Consider the following 20,869-nt stretch of genomic DNA (forward strand, 5'->3'; position numbering starts at 1 on the left):
GGGAAAATGAGTCTGTATCTCTTTGCTGTCTGTTTACAGGTAAAAGGAAAATTCTGTTTGATTTTTCTGCTGGAACAGGTATCATGGTGCATGTATTTCTACCACAGAACCCATGAAACAAACTTTGACCAGGAAATTCACTAAAAAATTGAGAGGATATCTCAAGGTTGTATCTGAAATATTGCAGCCAGCCGGACCAAGGAGGTGATTGCCCCCCTACACTCAGCTCTGGTGAGGCCATGCCTCAAATACTGTGTTCAGTATTGGGCCCTTCACTACAAGGAAGACACTGAGGTCCTGGGGCATGCCCAAAAAAAGACAATGAAGCTGTGAAGGGTCTGAAGCATTGGAATTAAGAGAAGTGGCTGAGGGAGCTGAGATTGTCCAATCTGCCACAGAGGAGGCTTAGGGGTGACCTCATTGCTCTCCACAGCTACCTTATAGGAGACTGGTCTCTTCTTCCCTGGTGACAGTAATAGCATGAGAGGTAATGGCCTCAGGTTGCACCAGGAGAGATTCAGGTTGGATACTAGGAAAATATTCTCTGAAAGTGTGGTGCTGCATTGGAACAGGCTGCCCAGAGAGGTGATGGAGTCACAGTCCCTGGATGTGTTCAACAAACACGGAGAGGTGGCACCGAGGAACGTGGTTTATCAGACATGATGGTGATGGGCTGATGGTTGAACTAGATGATCTTAGTGGTCTTTTCCAACCTTACTGATTCAGTTAAACTACACTGTAACACTAAAAAAAATAGAGGACATGGGCAATATTTTTGTGCTCAGTGTGTTTCTGCTCAGAAGAGCTAGAAAAAAGCTGTTGTGTGGATTTTCTCTGAAATTTTGTTTTTCATTTCTTGCTTTGCTTTTGAATGTGCATGGTGTATTTGTGGTTCCTTACTACTCTATTGATAGGCGAAATGCAAGTTAAAGTGCCTGAAATACTGGTAAGCCTGCAACCAATATTTTTTGAATGCCATCCATACTCATAACTTCTTCAGACAAAGATCAAAGGACTGAACAAGAGGTCATGTCTGTGCAGTGAATGCAGTCATGAATGATCTCATGTAAGGGTGAAAGATGCCAATAATTACAAAGACATTCTAAAGACCTTTGTGCTAAGCAGAGGAATGAAAATCGCATAGTCTTCATTATATATTTTTCATAAGGGAATAAAAACAGAACTATATTTTCACTGTGGGAAGCTAAAAAATTAAAATAAAATTTTTAAATAATTTAATTGTATTTTTTGTTTTTTTTATCTCCCTGGGAATAATAGCATAATTATAGCTTAATTATATCATTTTTTCATCTTCATTTTCTTTTTCCCACTAAGCTATGACTCTTCTGAGTTTACAATAACTTATTTCATGGTTAAGACTTGTGCATTATTCAATTGTGTAATTTAGTGCCACAGTCTAGTAAACTTGCAACAACCCTTCTTTCTAAGAATTTATATACGAAGCCTACAAATTCATATATATAATGAAAAATACAGACAGTAATGTAAGACTTCTCTTTTGCAGACCAGCGGAGTACAGTCAGCACACACTTCCTCTGAGAGCTGGATCAATAACGAATACATTATGACATTCAAACTCTTTCCTATATTTTCTACCACTTTAATTGATCTGGCAGAGCTAACTTCCTGTTCTGTGAATAAGATCCTGTATGGCTTTTTCCCCAAAGGATTCTGAGGTTGCGGGACACACAGCATTGAAGTGAGACAGGGGTCATAATAATTCTACCATATACGCTTTGGAGAACACAAAGTAAGAAGAGTGGACAATCTGTCTGATTGTCTTCCTGGTTTTATAATTTTGGTTGCAGACACCATAAAGATGAATGCATTTTGAATAACTGTCTATGTTTAGAGAAACATTAGGTAGGTGAACTACACAGATAATGTATAAGTCTGTCTTTGAATGAGAGGAAGGATGATATCATAAAATCTTAGCAATGCTGAATGTTTGTTTCTAGGAAAGCTGTTATTTAATAAACAGTTCTTTTGTTTAAACCATGAAGCAAATATATCAGAGCAGCTTCCAGCTAAATTCTGGCTGCGCTGTTTACTCAGTGTGTCATACTTTATTATTAATGACACTGTGTATTTTTAATATTTTTTGTAACTATAATCTTAAGTGTAATATAAATATGGGAGTCTGTCTTGCTTCACAGTGATTTAATACACTAATATAGTTCTCAAAAAACATTTCAGCCTGAGAAAGGGAGAACATTTGCTTTTTTGTAACCATCTGTATAAAACAAGGGATTGTTATGTGGAATGTCTTGGGGTAGATCCAATAAAAAAACAAAAACAAAAGCAAAAAAAAAAAACCCACAAAAACTAGAATGGAACTTGAGTGTCTAAGTCAAAAGTTTCATAGCTTACTGTTCCCTTACTATCTACTTCCCAGCTAAGCATATACTTAGTTCTCCATTTCACATTAATTGTTTTACATTTGCCTACCTAGATTTGAGATTCTTTGATCATTATTACTGACTCTATTACTTGATACCTGTCATACTTGGTCTGTTCAAGGTCTGGAGACTAAAGCTCATTATATTTAATGTGTTAGATAGGGTTAATCTTTTAGAAAGTGCATGAAAGAAAGAGTCTCAAAAATACAGTGTCAGCTATTTTCCTTAAGAAAATAGTGAGGAAAGGCTCTGTCCTGCTTTCTCTTTAATGCCCTAGTGGGTAGTGAACTTGTCTCTGAGTTGTAATACAAAGTTGTAAGTTCTCAACCTGATTCAAACTGCTGATTCCATCTGTTGGGATTGTGGCCTAACTAACAGACTTTGGCTACATGGTTGGGCAAAATGTGGTAACACAGATGTAGATGAGGAAGTAGTCCCATCACACAGAGGAAGAGATTCATTGAATTAGTGAAAAGTACTGTGTTTAAGTTAGTGGGTTTGCAGTTGTAAGATCTACGCTAAACAGACTGAGAAAACCTATAGAGCTAGTTCTATGAGAGAAGAGAACTTAATATCCACAGAACCCTCAAGACAGGCTACTGTCATGCTCTTGTTTTCCCTGCCTGTCCCTGTGATTCTTGAAACAGTGGCAATGCAAAATGGAGTCAGTATGCTATAGCTTCATGATCATGGCACTTACTGGGGAAATCAAAGCTTTCTTTAATAAGAAGAGGAATTTGAACCTGGGTCTCCCACCTCATGGACAATATCAAAGGCAGGAAGGGAAAGGAAGGAGGGAAAATAAAAGTAATACTTCTTCTAAAAGGAAAGAATAAGCTGTAGTTTATTCTTTGAAATAACTGAGTTTAAATGAAGAGGTTACAGACTGTTTTGCTACAGGCAGATGTTTTCTAGAAGGTATAGGCAATTCAGATAAGTTCACAGGCAGCTACTTGCTGACTGTGGTTCCTTTCTTGCTCACTGTGCTTTGTAGCTTTGAATCTGTTTTGGATTATGGAATGGCTCCATGAATTCTATATACTTTATGTACCCTAGTATGGAAGCTAGGCATTATAGTGCATAACTTTTAGACTTCTCAGTCATCTACAGTATAAAAATCAGGAATTAATTAGTAGAGAATGGAGCTAAGTCTTTAACCTAGTTCTGCTCTTTACTCTTAGTAAAAGAAAGCAGTAGTTACAAACATGCCAACCTGAAGAAGTTGCATTAATAAACCTGTAAGTAAACTTAGTTAAACCAAAAAAATCACAACACCTTCCTTGCTCAAAATCTATTGCATACTATATTATAAATACAGTATAAATGTGGTGTCAGAAAAATACTAAGTAAGGCCAGAGTTATGCTTCTTGTTCTTTGATATGATTACTGTACATAAAGCTTCCATAAATATTTAATTCATGGAAAAGGGAGGTACTGACAAAACTCAAACATTAGAGGGGAGTGTACAAAAGTTGGAAACAGAGTCAGATAATCTGGGAGGAATATGGAGACATTCCCTGAGTATGCAAAGATGTATTTACAGAAGCCAAATTCTGCCTGGAGTTGAACCTGACAAGAGATGTCAAAAATAATGAGAACTTAGTACAAAAGTAGCAAAAGGAGGTCTAGGGAAAATATGGACCCACAACTGAATGGGGCAGGGGGTCCTGGTTACATGGTTAAACTGTTTGAACACTGTAGTGCTCTTTGAACACTGTAGTATTCTTTGGCAAATCTTTCATCACACATGGATGTATGATTAACAGTTTAACCTAAGCATGCCCAGACCCCCTCTTTGTTGTGCTGTCCTGCACATACAAAAGTGTGGCCTTCAATGCTACATTGCCTGGGGCCCACAGAATCTAAAAGAATGTAAGATTGCCTATGCTATTCTCTTCTTATAGCGTTTGACATAATAAATGTTATTTTAAATCATACTTTACAAAATCAGAGTGCCTTTCTGACTGAGATTATAATGGACCGGTACTTGTTGCAAAATAGGCCCAGAGAACGGTGATAAGTGGAATTAAGTTTAGTTGGAAACCAATAACTAGCAGAGTGCCCCAGGGCTCAGCACTGAGTCTAATCCTGCTCAGCATCATCAGCATTTTACTTTGATTTAGATCAGCTATCTAGACACCTGTGTTTTCCATCTAAAGAGAGAGCCAAAATTTTTGGTGTTTGTCTGACAGTTACATTGACTCTAAGTCAGTTACATTGTTTTTGTTAAAAATTGTCAAAGATCTCATGATATTCAATAGAAAAAGTTGAAAATTAGCATTAGGCAGAAACTTTCTGCTAAAAAAAAATCCCTGCAAGAGCAGGCAAGTTATTTGAAATCAAATCTTTCTGCAGGAGTGCAATTTCTGGTCACAATGAGACACACAGGAAAAAGATTTCCATCTTATTTACGATTAAGGTATTTAAATGAATTACAGAAGACCAATATCTGATCCTGCTCTTCTTGGCTCACTCTAAAAGAATGTAACCATGGTGAATGCTTTGACTACAGGGATAGTTAGTTCAGTAAAGGGCAAAGGATGTTTCTGTCACATTTCTCACTTTGAACATTCTTGGTTTCTTTTTGGTGCAATGCAAGAAGAAATGTTTCTCTCTTTCTTTCCTTCTCTCTCTCTCTCTCTCTCTCTCACACAAAAAAAAAAAAAAAAAAAAAAAAAAAAAAAAGAGAGAGAAAAAGGGGAAATAATTTCCTGCACACCTTCTCTGTGGTCTTCTTCTAACAAAATGACAGTGTGAGTACTTGTTTGGCTCCCTTCCCACGTGGTAGAACCCCAGTAAGCATTCTGCATGTTCTCAGATTTTCCATTAGTAATAATTTACATAAAGACTGTATATCATGTAGAAAAAGGGATAACATAACTACCAGATGGATAGAAACATTGTGACTCTTTTGCTGTAATGTATATTTAATAGCTTCAACATAAGCTTGCAGGGATGATCTCTAATGCTATTGAAAGCAAGTACTTATGGTATATGACATCATGCTTTTATGGCTAAAAATGCCAAGGAACATTAATAGGTAATTGAATTCTTTATGTATCTGTTCATAATTACATATTCTTATGATACTTGCCAACCACATCTCAGAAAAGAAAGCTCGTCTCAGAGAACAGACACTGCACACCAGCTTTCCTGCACACTCCGCTCCTTTTGTAGCTATACAAAAACCTTCAGGCTTGTCTCATCAGCAGAAATTTTTCTCTCAAGTAGATGGGGGCAGCTATTAGGGTCATGTACCTCCAAGCTGTCACTTAGATAGATCAGAAACTCTTGCTTTTTCAGTCACTGATCAAAACTACTTATAGATTAAGAAAAGAGGTACTTGTTTGAGATCTTACCCATTTGAGATCTTAAACTATAACTTGCAGCTTGTTGACAAATTTGTCTCATTAAGATATATGTATAGCTTCTAGTGAGATGCTTACCATACAGGTAGAAAATGTAAAGTTAATACAGTGATCTATACAGAAAGTAAACTCTCTCCTTTGGCTTGTTGCTTCTCTGTTTTTGCTTGTTCTGGAACATTCTCTCAAGCACCTTCTGGTGTACGATAATGTATTTGCTATGTCTAGCACTTGCTACCTCTGTTTAAGTACAAGTTTAGGCTGTAATCTAGTTGATGAGAATGCCAGTTAAGATTTATAATTCATCAGTAGAGAGCACTGCCTCATAGTTGTGCTTTCATTTCAATTGAAAACATGTCATTTTTATCTGCAACGGCTGTGGAGTCTGTCGCATGCAATTCACTTCGGCCCTTGTATTCTGATGTTTGATTCGGAAGACTTTGGTGCGGAAATGTTCTGGTTCTCAGACAGATGAAGAACGATACTGAAGAGGTCTGGTCTGCAAGAATGGTACTCAAAAAAAGTTTGTCTCAAGAACAAGTCAAGAATTAAAGCAAATTTTCATTTTCAGCAAATTTTTCATTTTCAGTGAATGAGAAGTAATTTTAAAGGTTTACAGGAGACTTGGATTGTTTTCCTGTGACAAAGAGAGTAGAAAGACATGAGTACAATCACTAACTGCTGCTGCTTAAATGTGCTTACCATGTTTAGTCCTTCTTAGGTTTTATTCTAGAAGTAGTCTGGCCATGTGTTCGGCTTTATGGCCCTAGATACTTCAGGTGGTGCATCAGTTTACATACAAACAACAAATGTTTTGGGGAGCAATTTTCTCTCCTATGCTTACAAAGATAATTCAGTAGCTGAGGAGCAGTTAGAGGAACAATAATCCTATCTGACAACCAATTCTCATTAAAGCAGCAGTTTGATTTCCTCTCTCTTCCATTCACTCTACCCTTTGTGCAGTCTCATGACCTTCCTTGTGTCACATCTGGTTCTTCACTGATGTCTCAGGTAGCCAATTCAACTCAGTAAAGCAGGAAAAATATATTCAATTTTTGATTAATAAGTTTACCATCAGCTTAGTGAGCTGAATTGGGTGTGAAAATCAGATACCGGGAGGGTACAAGGAGTGGGGCAGGATGCTGTGGCTATGATCAGAATTCTCATGGAATAACTTAATGAGAAGTCATTTCAGAAAAAGAAGCGGTAGCACTGTTAAATACAGCAGGAGGCAGCTTTATGACAAAAAAAAGATCCAAATGAAATGAGGAGTCTGACATAGAATAATAGAATAATAGAATCACAGAATAATAGAATCACAGAATCAAAGAATCACAAAATCATAGAATCATAGAATGGCTTGGACCCTGAAAGGACCCTGAAGGGTCATCAAGCTCCAGCTCCTCTGCACAGGCAGGACCATCAACCTCCAGATCTGGTACTAGACTAGGCTGCCCAGGGTCCCATCCAACATGGCTTTGACCACCTCCTCCAGGGATGGGGCATCCACAGCCTCTCTAGGTAGCCTGTGCCTGCACTTCATCACTCTCTCTGTAATTTCCCCCAACATCTACTCTAAATTTTCCCTCCTTGAGCTTAAAACCATTCCCCCTTGTCCTGTCACTATCTACCTGAGTAAAAAGTTGATTCCCCTCCTGTTTATAGTCCCCTTCTGAATACTGACAATGGGGCAGACAGAAGAATGAGTGGCTGGTGGCTGTTCAGCAGACACTATAGAATTTGCTTCATCCATATTGTATCACTGAGGAACTGGCTGCTGTAATTACCATAAAGTAAGAAATAAATCTGTTTTCAATTCTTCATTGCCGATATGCTTTATTTCTTCTTTTCTGTGTGCTTCAAGCATGAAAAACTGCAGCAGAATTTCTGACATCTGTTTGAATGTGCATCAGCTGTATTCCTTTACTGGTAAAAAGCAAAGGATCCACAAGACATCAATAATAAGAAACAGCGCAAACAATATTGTTCATCAGATTAGAACTTTAATATATTTTCATTTTTTTCCTGTCTGTTTTCTCTTACCTCTTGCTGCTCTGTTATATGGTTTACATCTTCCTCCTACTCCCTTATATGGAGTGAATGAAGTCTTAGTTTACCTTTCTCTCCCATGTTTTGCCTTCCTTTCTCAAAAAGGTATTTTAATATGACTTGATAGCATCTTGTATTTATCTGTTACTAAGGGAGTATATACAAAAAGTAACACAGTGTAAGAAGTCAGCAGTGTGCCCATGCACGCATCTATTTCTAAATGCTTTTTCCTTTCATTCTTTACTCATTTTTCCATCAACGACAAAATATAATACTGACTATCCAGCACTTCCTGGTACAGAGTCTATTTTCAGTTTCTTGTATCTTTGTCAAACATTAACTTTACCACACTTAAGATTTTCCCCTCCCCACATCCTACCCAGGTTATATTTTTTTATTTGTTTAGTTGTTGTTTATTTTTTGTTTGATTGTCTTGTGAAGGTGGAGCAATACGGGATGAAAAGTTGTTGTTAATGACAGACAATTTCCTAAAACATGAGTTGCAGAGAATATTTTGCTAACATTTGTTAGAATTAAAAAAGTCTACTCCTTATTTAACTAGAAAGTTTATCAATAGGTAGAGGTTCACTTTGGAGACGTTTTGTATAGAAGTTGATATCTATGTGGAGCAAGAAAGTAGAGTGGATAAGCTGATCTCCTCTTAGATACTTTTGTGGTTAGGGCATTTAAATGTAGAAGTATGAGAGAACCTTGTCAAGTACTTTGTCTTTTTATACTGACTCACGCAAAAATCCTTTAACCTATAGAGAATAGTTCTGTCTCACCAAGGTTGTAGTTAAAATACTCCATACTGCACAGAACAGCTCTGGTAAGTTATTTATTTATTTATTTATTTATTTATTTAGATGCTTGTGTGACCACATTCAGAACATACAAACTAGGCCATTCTTGTAATCTTCTGCACTTTTATTATGCACAAAATGATAACCTTTTGAAAGAAAATATAGCCTTCTTCACTGGTTTTGTAACTGTTTCCTCTAAAATTTTTCAACTTCAGCCCAATTTCACTACTGCAATCAGTTGAAATAAAACTGTTTTTTTGTAGTGCATCAAACTGTAAGCTTGATGCTTCTAATCTTTGCAATTTATATATATATATACATATATAGATGTTTTGTTTTGTTTCGTTTTCAGAAGGTAAGTCTGAATTGTTTTTTTCATGTTTAGTAAAGGTGAATTTGGACATATAATAGTTAAATATTTTGTTCACAAAAACTTGTCACAATTTGGCAGCTCAATTTGAATCTTTCCAATACCATGTACCTCAGCAATCATTCATCTTGGGCTTAATAAATTGAAATGTTTATACGACTCCAAACAACATATTGGAGATAAAGTTTTCAGTAGAAAAGCGTCAGCTAATGTTCCTTAAATCCTACCAACTTCCCTTTTCAAAAATCTGTTATCTCTTTATTTCACTACTCATGTAAAATGAGAAAAAGAAGTTACTTTAGCCCACAAAACATTTGGAAAAAAATCATTTAAGAATACGTGAGCTTTATATGTAAAAAAGTGGTAACTTAGTGAGTACCTGTAATACATGCATGGCTCTAATAGAAACTCAGTTCCAATATTTCACAAGTTCATGGTGTTAGATAAGTCAAATAGCAAATATATGTTTATTTCTTCTGAACTAGTTTATCTTTCCTGTTGAGTGGGTGCCTACCACTTGAGATTTTGATCCTCTCAGATTATTAATGAGTATTACTGTTGTCAGCATCCTGGAATCAGATGGCCAGCAACATCAAATTGTGACAAATTGCAGACTTTGTTTGTCAAGTACTGCTGTGCTTTTAAAGGTTTGCTCAGCCCTACAAATAAAGATTCTGGTCTTCCTGGCAGAAGATTGCTGCATTTGCCTTTGAATTCAATTTGCAATTCAAATCCTGTCTTCAAAACAGGATTATCAAACATCAAGTCTAAGCAGGATTCCTAAAACATCTTAATGCAAGTTGGCAGTCACTTATCACGCATTATTTAACAGTTTTCAAAAATCACAGTTGTCACTGTAATTAGAAGCCTCTTTATATTGTGCTACATAAGTGGCTTGTTAATCTGAAATGTAAGTTATTAATAGCAGGGTCTTAATTACTATAATTATGCTAAAAGTATTCTTATTGTGAAGTCTGAGAATGCTGTAGTTGCTGTGGGGATTTTTATGTGGTTTATCACTACAAAATGCCAGTGATTTTGAATTTGCCTTCAGGTATAATTAAGATTTAAACTGTAATGTCCATTTTAGTATGGTATAGCATGAATCTACATTTTATACTGAAATTCATATGTAGCTAAAGATGAAATACTATCATGGTTGCTATCACAAATTTGGTATCACTATTTTTGTAGGAAAAGTAATCCACTGTCCCCAGCACATACACAGATGTAATAATTTCATCACAGAAGGCATTTGGCGCTGGATTTGTTAACCACTGTGTACTTTTGGTATAAACCTGCTGACTGTTCCCAGTGTCATTCTTTGCCTTCTTTTGCCCAGAAATTGCTTTCAAAAAAACACGTTCCACTATTTTCCCAGGGTCTAAATTGTGGCTGACCAGATCGCTCTGCAGATCAACAAGATTTTATAAGGAATGTTACATTTATCTTAATCTAATCTACTCATCAAAACCTCCTCTGATTTCTACAACCTTTCAGTTATGGTGTGGAGAAACCTCACAGAGATATTGGCAGGCAATCAAATGCATACCATCTGATCACACAGATTTGTATGGTTCAACGTTTCTTGTCTCAGTTGCCTTCTCTGCTGGTAGGTCTTTTCTCCCTCTGAGCAGAAAGACTGGAGAGATCTTGTGATGAAGACTGAAGCAAAGAAGACAAGCTTAGTTGTGTATCCTCTGTTTAGTCAAACTGATCTCTTGATACATCCACTCATTTTTCTGAATATCATAACAGACTTTTCCTGTACTTGGAAGCTTGTCTTTGTGTATCACTGATCCACTTAACATCTGTGGTAAGAGGTTGTCCCTGACACTATCTGGATAACTCTTAGGTTGTCTTGTCTCTGTATTGCTTCTTCAATAAATGTCATGGAATAACATTTCTTCATTAAGAGGTAGATTTTGTGATCTAGAGATTTCCTGAAGTTGCTTATAAAATGATTTGTTTCTCACTTTAGTTGAATGATATGTAACAAACTCTCACTATGGTGCCCTGCTCCATGGTCTCTCTTCTAACCCTGACCCACAGGCCTTCACACAGTCTGCCACTTGCTCCAGAGAAGAGCTCTACACATTCCAACTGCTCCTTCATGTAAAGAGCATCTCACCCCTGTCCTCATCACTCTCTCACCTCCTTCTCCTCTGCCAGCCTTTTGTCAGAGCATGCATCCATGCATCTGTGTGGTCCCACCATTCAAGTTGTCCCAGCATTTACCAGTTGTTCCAGTGGTGTTGAGTTCTGCATCTGCATGTGGAGAAGCAGATTGGACATCATTGTAACGGCTTCCAAGCTCTGTGACACTGTGTACAAGTGGGAACTCTTTTGACATCTGCAATTCTTCCTGTGGGCTTTCTTGTTCCTAACACCCTTTCCCGTGTGCTAAAAAACACTAACTTTTCCTCACTTCAGTGAGCACTCTTATCATTTCCTTATTGAGTTGCATTGCCACGCTGGCCACCTTTTCCTAATGGACCCCAACTCCTGCTAGCAGTCCTTATTCCCAAGATCCAGTGTTGTCAGAAAGCACCATTTCTGTATGAGACTGTAAAAATGAGCTCTACAGATCTTTGGAAATAACCAGAAGACAGCAGTCTGAATAGATAAGAAGTAGTACATGAAGGTCTTCCAGGAACTCCACAGACCGTTGATCACAACGATGATCTTGATTCACAAGAACTTATAAACACTGAGCATGAAGAATGTCCTGAACCAATACTTATCAGTAAGTATACAGATCAGTGGATCCGTACAGTGGATTATGTAATTCAGACCACACCCAAGAAGTCGTGTCAGCTCTAGACAGACAAATAGTGCAGGATTATTAAGTAGATGAAACAAAGGACCGTTGGAGAGACTATTCTCAACACCCACATAGAAACCACTGATGCATTAATCCTCTGCTTCTGAGTAAGCAGCTGAGGTTGGCCTCTTGACTGTTGCTCTAAATGGTAATTGTGTAGGTGTATGTGAGTGAACTGTGTGATGGAAATGCACTGTATGAATAATCACCAAGCAGTTTAATTAATGAAAGGCACTCTAATAAATTTTGGCTGTGATCCGTTTCTTCCTGACTACATCCCCTACCAGACAAAAAGGAATTTACAATATAAAAATAATAATCATATTATTGTAATAATCATAAAAATAAAAGTACTATTTGTGACAGCAGCCCTGAAGCCAGCTGGTAACTCAGAGGATGTTCACTCTCACTAGGCCTTTCCTATATACCTGTTGGACTGAGGAAAATCTTCCCTGGGTTCCCACATCCTTCACCTTTGTCTCTTGACATCTGCAATCACTTTTGCTTTGCTCCATGTTTCCCTTAGGATTTGAATGGATGATTGCTGAGAAATGATAGTCTGAGGGCACCACGATCCCCATCAAACTCTCCAAAAGGTGATGAATCAGGTCCACAAGATGGTGTAAAACTCTCATGACAGCAACTTCATGGGATTCTGCAACCATTACTGTCCACCATTTCATCTTGCTGCAAATGCACATTTCACCCTCCAGAGTTTCCGCAGTGGAGTTTGTGCTCCCATGCTCGTTACTGGAAACTCAGAACGGAAGTCAGAGGAGGACCCATTCTGCTGGTTCCAGAAGTCATAAACTTCCAGTTTCCCCTGGATCATGGATTCAGTGGATGAACAGCAAATTATTCCTAATCAGTAGGAAACTAATGAGAATTAGTTGAGAGCAGACAATTTTTATCAAAAAAAGCCTAAAAAAGCTTCAGTCAACCAGATGCTGTTATCCACAGATACCCTTAGAAGCTCCAAGAAGCAACACCCTGAATTCAGGAATAATAAAAACCAGAATAAATGCCAAACTGGAATAAGCAAATAAAAAAATTAAAGCCCAGCTACTGGGAAGAAAATAGCTGTTAAGAGTACATACATGTGGAATGCTGGTAGTACCCCCTTTTACCATAGATCACTGATCAATAGAAATCTGTGCAATCGTAATTATCACAAAGATATAAAATCAGACTGTAGAGGAGCTTACAACTTCTTGTACTCCCTCTGAGGACAGATACTGTACTCTTTCATTATTAAGGAATAGCTTTTCTTTGTTGGTATTTAGATATGTAGGAGTTAAATGCATGAGTCAGAGCTAATCACTCTATGGTCCCTTTATAGTCTATGGAAAGAAATGGGTGATTCATTTGGCTCCCTTAGATGCCAGTCTTGGGATGACATGATTCATCCTTTGGAGATGTCCTTTGAATTTCCTTTTATCTTTGATATCTAGTTAATCACACCCTTGGCAACCACCTCTAGCTCTGGTGAACATTTGCAGCCTTGAGGCCAGTGTAGTTCAACTCCTTTTCATAGAATTGCAGAATAGCTGAACTTGGAAGACCTGATCATACATGAGAGCCAAACAAAGGTGGCAGGCAGGCTGCATAGATGAACATTTTAATTGGGAGTAACTATGAAATCAGGTTCCAAGAAATGTTGCTTAGTTTGGTCTCAGATATTTTTAGGCATTTAACTTTATCTGAATAGCTTCCCATGATAAGCAAGATTATTCACAGAGATGCAGAAGAAAGCATGAAAAGCTCATTGAGGGTAGAAACCCAATGAAATAGTTCAATCAAATTACTCGTAGTATCCCCAAACATTCTGAGTACCAGCTCACTAGTATTTTTTAAATGGGGTGTAACACAGAGGAGGTTCCATCTTGCACTGATTATTTTGCTTTCTTTGCCTCTTTCCCTACTTTGTCCTGCTTAACCCTTTAGCCTAGCATGTTTTATGATAGCAAGGGACTGAACTAGCATTTGACTTTCACAAAGTTTTATTACTATCATTTGAAGCAGAAAACCAAATAAATAACATAATGAGCATCAGTTAGCCATTTTCAACTGATCCTTGGTCTCCAAATCTTCCCAGCTTCTCAAATTAAGCAACAAAAAGCAGCAATTTGCAACTTCCCTCATCTCTCACTTTTCCTTCCTTTTGAAAGCCACAGACACATTTTCAGGCAAGCACTACAGCTTTGAGCTTTCCCTCTCTCTTCAGTTTGAGCTTGGTGTTTGCACCTAACCCCACGCCTTGTCTTCCCACTTAGAGCATTTTGCCACCTCTGCTGTAAAAGGGCACCAACCGTTTCAGTTAAAATTATGTAGAAACAAAATTCCCAAGAAGCATCTTGCTTAATAAGCTTAATTTTCTTAGGGGCTTATCTTGTGTTAACAAACTTTGAAACGATTAAAGCTTAGAGGGACAAAAGAGAGAGGTATGAGTAAACTGCTGCTATAATAAATAGCAATATGAGTGGCCTATGATTTCCATTGCCGAAGATGGCAATCTTGAGAGTTGTGCCAAGCTTGTAGGGAACTGTATGCTCAGCCTCTCACAGAGGTACGCGCTCCCAAAGCTATGAACCAGATGGAGTCACCATGTCTCTGGACATGATCTGTCCTCTGTGGCAGTGACCTCAGGAGGTGGTGCCCTGTACCATCAGGCCTAAGCCTGCAGAATCCCAATGGGCTCATTAGGCTGCTTTCAAGGCCTGTTTATCTTAGTAACTGCATGACATCAGAACATTTATTTCTGCCATTGATTCAAATATCTTAAGTAAATGCTGAATGAAGATGTCTTCCCGTGCCTAGATTTTATTCAGTGCATAAATATTTGTGTGCTGGTTATATAAAACATTTCAGAATTAGACCACTGTATTATTTATGGTTTCATTAAACGTTCCCAAAATATGCCTGTGTTAGAGCAGGCATGTATCCCAACTGCCTGAAGAATGACTCTTTGTTACATAGAGAAGACATTTTACTACTCATTTTGCCTTGCCCCAAGAGGTAAAGTTAGTTTAGCTCTTGAATGAAGTCCAAAAAGAAAGTACAGTATGAACTAAAGGTCACAGTTCTTCCAAGTGAAAGCTCTGCTGATAAATCTTCTTGACAAAAACAGCTCAATTTTCAGACAAGTTTAGCTCATATAAGATATCATATTCATTTAATGAGCAGATGTTAGACTTGCTTTTTTTTTCTCCCTTCTCTTGATTTAAAGTAATGTATAGTCGTTAATACTGGTAAATTTATCATGGAAAGGTATTATATGATTTTATGGAATCAGGAGAGGGTAAAAACAGATGGTTTATAGCACTACATGAAATGCAGATGAAATGAATGTAAAATTTGAAGGTCAGGTGAATGTCTTGATGGGGTATTTCTATATCAATATAGTGCCCACTGACATCTTTAGTCTCAGCTTACAAAACACAACACTTGCTGATTGTCTGTGGAAGCAGGAATAGGGAAAAAGGTGCCTTCTGGGCTGTGTAATAACTGAACTAGGAGAGGCCTAAAGGAAACACCTGCAAGGAAGTTAGGAAGCAACACATTCAACCCCACTCCCTCCTTCACAGTCAAGGAAAATGTGACATTTGTTATGTTTGTAGCTGTTACTTCCTCAGAGCATAAGACAGTGTGGTGTAGTTCAGATCCAGTTCAGAATCCAAAGAAGGCTGCCTTCCCATTGCACATTTTTTCAAGTTGCTCATTTCCTCAGTTTGATGATGGGCCAAGAATTCCAAAATGTACATCATCCTTCATGCTATATTTCACAAGCTGAAAAGTTATGGCATAGCTTGATTTGTAAAATTTTGGGCTGAGATAAAGACAATAAAAGGCATCTGTGCATCTGTGTTTGAAAACTGAGGGTTGTCAACAACTCTATGTCCAGGTGGAGGCTGGTCACAAGAAGTGTCACTAAGGGGTCTACCTTGGAACTGCTGACCTTCCACATCTTTATTACACAGTCAATGGGACTGGGTGTAGCCTCTGTTGATGTCACCAAGCTGAGTGATGTAGTTGACACAGTAGAGGAGAGGGATGCCATCCAGAGGGACCTGGGCAAACTCAGAAAGTAAGTGCATGAGAATCAAATGAGGTTTAACAAGGTCAAATGCAAGGTGCTGTATTTGGGTCGAAGCAATCCCAGATATGAGTACAGACTGGGAGAAAAAACTCATGGAGAGCAGCCTTGCAAAGAAGGACTTGAGGGTCTTGATGGATGAAAAGCTGGACATGAGCCAGCAGAGGGTGCTTGCTGTCCGGGAAACCAATAATGTCCTGATCTGCATCAAAAGTGGACTGCCCAGCGGGATGAGGGAGGTGATTGTCTCCCTCTACTCTGCCCTCTTGAGGCTGCATCTGTAATAGTACGTCCAAGCAGGGGGCCCACAGTACAGGACAGATGTGAAACTGTTAGGGTGAGTGGAGAGGAGAGATGATCAAAGGTCTGGAGCACCTCTCCTGTGAAAAAAGATAGAGGGAGTTGGGCTTGCTTATCTTGGAGAAGGCTCTGCGAGACCATTGCAGCCTTCCAGTACTTGAAAGGAGCTTACAAGCAAGAGCAACAAAGCAAGAGAGGGCTAACTTTTTACACAGTCCAACAGTGACAGAACAAGAGGGAATGGCTTTAAACTAAAAGAGATTTAGGTTAAATGTTAGGAAGTAATTTAATACTCAGAGGGTAGTGAGGTGCTAGAACAGGTTGCAAATGCCCCATCCCTGGAGACATTCCTGACCAGGTTCAGCAGGGGCTCTGGGCATGTCAGAGGATTGAAAATACATCATCTTTAAGATCCCTTTCAACCTAAGATGTTCTATGATTCTATGATTTTATGAAATTAGCTGAGAGAGTAAGCAAGAACTGCTATATACAGACTCCAGTAATGTACTTACACATGTGTCTATGCTATGAATACAATTAAAATGATCACTATGTGTGCTTAACTGTAACTTTTTTATTTGTTTGTTTTATTAATGTGGCATTTTGTACAATGGGTCCCACAGTCTAGCTTTTCCATAGATTCAACAGGCATGGTATGTTCTGCAATTGTAGAACTCTGTGAAATATAGATTCAGTGAATCAAACCTTTTGCAAAATGCTGGGTTAAATGTACATGTTCCAGAGATGCACATGAAGAGTAGCCTTGTCTGGGATTTCTGCCTGATCAGAGTGCCTTGACGTCTTTGATGGATGTACAGTACCTCCTACTTTGCCTGGACATGTTTTTGGTGCAGAAAGATTACATATATCTGGGGAAACCCAAGTCTGAAGTAACTTGTTTCCAGCATCAGGCACGTTTAAAATGACAGGACTTGTAGATCGAACTATTACAGACTTGTCATCACCACAGATAATATATTGCGGTACTAACATTGTAGAATCAATGGTTATGTTTTATGTACATTATAGCTTCTTCTTTTCTGATTGTGAATGTCTCTAGTGCACAGATGGAGCAATTTCTTAGCAATCAATGTGACTATGAAAAATAACATTTTTTCATGCTTTTTGCTAGTATGTTCATTCTATTGAGACTTAGTATTAATGTTACTGATCTAGAAGCTCAGCAGCATTACTAGAAGGGGATTTTATCACACTGCACATCTGAATAAGCCATGTTGTTTGTTTTGCTCATTCAAAAGCCAGATCAGTTGATTGGTAATGAAAAGAAGTTACCAGTCAGCTCATAGTGTGACACATTTTGTCCTTTCAGTGCATGAGATATACTTTTTTCTTCCTGAGGATCTGTGTAAATGACATTTGGCCTTTATTGAAGCATCTGATATAAGGAATAATATTTATTATCTAGACAAATTTATATGCTGTCAGTACATAAAAACTTTTTGAGTCAATTGGACAATGGAGGGAAGCTACTGAAGGTTCTGAGAAAACAACTTTGTGCAAAAGAAAACTGAGTTAGCACCAATTCTCAGCTCCTGCTAAGAAGGAATTTGCTGCCACCTCATGGGTTTGTGAAGTATTTTTCTCCTACAAACTCTTACTATGAATGGTTCTTGAAACTAATCGTAAAATAGTCTTTTCCTTGATATACAGATGATCCTGTGGATCCTCACCCATCCCTATTTCTGTTTTTATTTTTATTGCATTTTAATTTTCAAAAATACCCTGTCTCTTTTTTTTTTTTTTTTTTCATTATTTAACTGCCTCATTTGGTCCTTTACATGTCAAAACTCTTGTTAAATATTAATTCCTCAGAACACATAGCAATATTTTCTTAATTGCATCTTATCTGTATTTTTTGATTACCATATTATTTATTAATTATTTCATGGAAATTCTTTTAATACCTTAAATTAGTATTCATAAAACTCCATCAACAACATTTAACAACATAACAGACATTTAACACTCTGCATGCTATTAATCTCTGAAGGGATTTGTTCCATGTCTATGGAAGATACTGATCTTGCTGTGTAAAACTTTTTGCAACTTAGAAGCAAATCCTCAAATAGCAGTAGATTTCCTTACCTTTTAGCATCTCAGTCAGTGAGCTGTCCAGCTGGAACTGTAAGCCAGACAACCTGAGATTTAAAATACTGCACTTCTTAAGTTAAAGGAGAGAAAGATCAGCTACAGGCAGAATGTCTACAGTTGCCTAATTCTTGTATTTCTATAGGCATACTTCTGAGAAGATTAAAAATAATTACATGGTGTTGTTTGAGACATCTGTGAGGAAAAGTGGATGTGAACGGGGCAAAGATTTTACATTATATGGTAATTTCTTGCATTAAAAAGTCCCATTTTGCCTTAGAATAAAACCAGATACTTTGGACAGTTTTCAGAGCAAGAGGTTTAAAAATGGTACATATGCCTCTATGTAGTACATTCACCTCAGAAGAGAAAAAAACCCTGCTTCTGTCAGCATGCACAATTGTTCATGCAAACTGAAACAGCTTCTGAAGAACAGACTAACTGTATTGTCTGATAGCTTCTTGGATGTATCTCTCACCTTTAGCATAAGAAAGATGGAAAGGAGTGCAGAACTGCTTCTCCTTTATTGTAATTCACACTTTTCCTCTGCCTGGAGATTCATGGAAGTTGAAATTGGGAACTTACTGAAATCAAATACCTTTTTCATTTCTGCAAAAGGGGATTCTTCAGTGAGTCAGCAGTTAACGTTAGATTATTTTTGTTGAAAAGTTCTCAGATTTATTTTCAAACAGATCTGTGACACAGACTTTTTTTGCAGATCTGAAAGAAAATAGAGGAATGGGGTTTCAAATACTGCTTCAGACAACCAGTAATTCCCAATGTGTAACTTTCACTTAAACTTTAGTATTCTACTTTCTCTCCTGCAGTGGCTGAGTAGTACACATCTCATAAACACTGTGTGGGTGAGAATTTTGACAAAATAATTCTAAAAACGGTTTAAGCAAACAACAACATGCAAACATTTGATTTTCCCACGTTAATAATTCCAGTATGCGAGTGTTCCCTCTAGTGGCTGACTGGGATTTAGAAATGGAAGCTGGCTGTGCTCTCCTGGACTAATGTGAACTGCAGCAGTGGTTTGTTCTGAAATCTCTTCCAATTCCTAAAATGCTCTTTGAATCCAGAAGTCCAGGCTGGATCCTGCTATTTCCAGTGGGGAGGGATGCAACTATAGTTCAATTTCATGAATTTCATGAATTCTTTGGGAATTTGAAAGTAGGCTTGTCATATGATAAGCCTGATGAATACAATTACAAGCCAGAATAACACAACATGTCTCAGAATAACTCATCCAACAGTCTTTCCTTTTGACCTTTAAGGAGTAATTATGCTTCCTGTTATAGAGTGAGCTGTAGCTATTTACCACAAAGAAAAAAATAACTTTTTGATTGTGGCGTAATTTATACTTTTTCATGAAAAAGTTCCTTATTTATATAAGACCAAAGATAGAATTGCCTCAATAAACAGTGAGTAATTCTTCCCATAGAGCATGGTTCCTTCTTTTCTAGGTTTATATAACTTGTGTGTTTGGATAGCATGCATCCAACGGAGATCTTGTATAGGAGGAAGTATACATAGCCATACATTTTAATAGGAAGCATTTATGACACTGATCTACTTATAATGGGCATTGGACTAATTTCATTGCTGCAAAAATGTGACAATGAATCTGCATAAGGCAAGCATTTAGCCACTGGGGATTGCTATGTACTACTGCCAATGCCTAAGTGTTGCAGGTTATATTTCTGCATCTCTTTATTCCCTGACTAGAGAATCAGTAGGATGAACTGGGTGAAAGCCTATGCTAGGTTACATTCCATACATCTTCCTGAGGATGCAGCTTTGGCAGTACCCATCCGGAAGCATCAGTACTGAGTTTCTATGTTCTTACAGCTATTTTGTGAGAGATAGAGGCCATAAGTACCTTGGTTATCTCCTTACTTTGGCAAATATATTCTATTTATTTTATCTCACTTTATTTTATTTGTTTCCATCTTCCTATTTTCTGTCACTGTTATGCATTTGTTTTAGATTTTTAAATAAATTAATGTTTCTCTCCACAGAGCTCTAATAAAAGCAGTGTTATAAAATATTGCACAACCTTTGATAATTCTTTACATAGAAAATTTGTCAGTTGAGGAATATGAAGAATAGAAGGCTTCTTCTTTGTAAGGTTAGGGCTAGTATAGGACTAGAATAAGAACTCTTAATGGGGGATAGTGATATGCACTCCTGCTGAGTGCTGGGTAGAAATCTCATGCTCTCCATTGGGCTGAACATGCTGCTCCATTATAAAGAACTGCAGCAGCTTTCCTTAATCCTAAGATTTTATGATTCTTATCTGACAGTGGGAACCCAGAACAAGGAATTTTACTATCATCTTGTGATCTTGTTTTAATTTTGACATAAACTTGTAAATTTAGAAGTTGTTTTTGGTACTATCAGATGACACAGTGACTCAGCAGTTAAACTCCAGCATTTGCTGCAACAGCACCTACTGGGAGTTTCTAACAAGAACTAGGTTTTTATCGGTTTATAAATTAGTCATATTGAATAAAGAGGAAGTAACCAGTTA

At 37.6% G+C, this 20,869-nt stretch overlaps 1 long non-coding RNA gene across 1 annotated transcript in view; it reads left to right on the forward strand.

Annotated features, from left to right (window-relative positions):
• Positions 1–15,876: 15,876 nt before the first annotated feature.
• LOC107308961 overlaps positions 15,877–20,869 on the forward strand; it is a 28,400-nt gene continuing 23,407 nt past the window's right edge. The window contains exon 1 of the long non-coding RNA XR_004307037.1: positions 15,877–15,915. This is a non-coding gene — a long non-coding RNA (uncharacterized LOC107308961). The remainder of the gene's footprint in view (positions 15,916–20,869) is intronic.

The sequence above is a fragment of the Coturnix japonica genome, chromosome 1 (genome assembly GCF_001577835.2).
Source record: "Coturnix japonica isolate 7356 chromosome 1, Coturnix japonica 2.1, whole genome shotgun sequence".
Lineage (NCBI taxonomy): Eukaryota > Metazoa > Chordata > Aves > Galliformes > Phasianidae > Coturnix > Coturnix japonica.